Here is a 1,295-nt window from a genome sequence, read left to right on the forward strand (position 1 = left end):
ACCCTATAGCAAAAACCTTGTGGAAACAAAACAAAACAAAACAAAACAAAAAAAACAACAGGCAATGGTCATGAACTTTGGTCCTATCTAGGAGCCTCCCAAGTTAGAGAAAAAAGGCCAGGGTTACCAGATCCTGGGAGGCCTCAGGCCCTGTTCTGATGGATATCTGCAGGGGGGACAGCCAGTGCTTGCCGGGGTGCTGCTGCCCAGGGATGGGCCTGCCCGTGCTCCAGTCTTCTGACAGCCTGCGTGTTCCTTATTGGTGCGGCCACATTCACAGAGCCATGGGGCCAGGGGAGGGCCTATTTGTGCAGAGGGAGGAGAAGTCTCCTGGCAGGGGACTGGCACCAGCTCCTTTGGTGTTTAAGTCCATCTGGGTGAACCAGGGCAGGAGAAGAGGAAGGCAGGTGGCCAGGTGACAGCTGCTTTGGCAGGTGTGCCCTGTCATCTGGCACGAAGACAGCCATGGGGCCCCAGGGCCAGTGCTGTTTCTCACATTGTCCCCTCCAGCACACTCAGTCTGCACCATCAGTCCTGCACTCTTGGAGGATGCCATGTGAGGAGCAGCTGCCAATCACCGACTGTCAGTTGCCACAACACAGAGAGGTCGCTGAGGACCAGAGAAGGGAAGCAGCCTGCTTCAGGTCATACAGCGAGGGCCTCCAATCCCTCCCAGCCTCTCTGTGGCACTGTGGCCCCTGAAGCTTTGGGATGCACTGGCGAGGCCCCCACATGGCTTGGGATCAGGCTACCTCCTCTGTAACTCCTGCCCCAACACCGTCTCTGACTCCCAGAAGGAGGAGCTATGCCCAGCGTTAATTAAACTCTTCCCGCATGGGGTCTCAAGACCATATGGTATTTCTTCTCCTTCCATCTAAAAACTCATCAGAGAAACGAACCCAAAAGCTCTGGTCTAGGCATGTGCTGGACCAGCTCACCCAGGGGGAGAAGAAGGTGTGAGGAGGCAACGTGGATGGTAGTAAGTCTCTGAACCTCTCCCAGCGAGGCAGAAATCCCGGCTCTGAAAGTGTGTAAACACGGTTATTTTTAGCCCTCGGAGAGCTGTGGGTGCAGCAGCGTGACCCGAATTTGGCTCTGCCCCTCTTCCAGGCCCTGTCCAGGAAAGGAGGCCTCCAGGGCCCCCCCACCCCCCCCAGCCCTCCCTGCCATCAGCCTCAAGGCTGGGCCAGTGCATTCCATGGCCTGCAAGGAGAAGGAACTGGGTGGGGAGTCAGCCTCAGAGAGGCTGCCCAGGCCGGGAGCTGAGGCCGAGAACAGCTCACAGGGGCAGGGTG

The sequence above is a fragment of the Tupaia chinensis genome, unplaced genomic scaffold, assembly GCF_000334495.1.
Source record: "Tupaia chinensis unplaced genomic scaffold, TupChi_1.0 Scaffold000424_1, whole genome shotgun sequence".
Classification (NCBI taxonomy): Eukaryota; Metazoa; Chordata; class Mammalia; order Scandentia; family Tupaiidae; genus Tupaia; species Tupaia belangeri.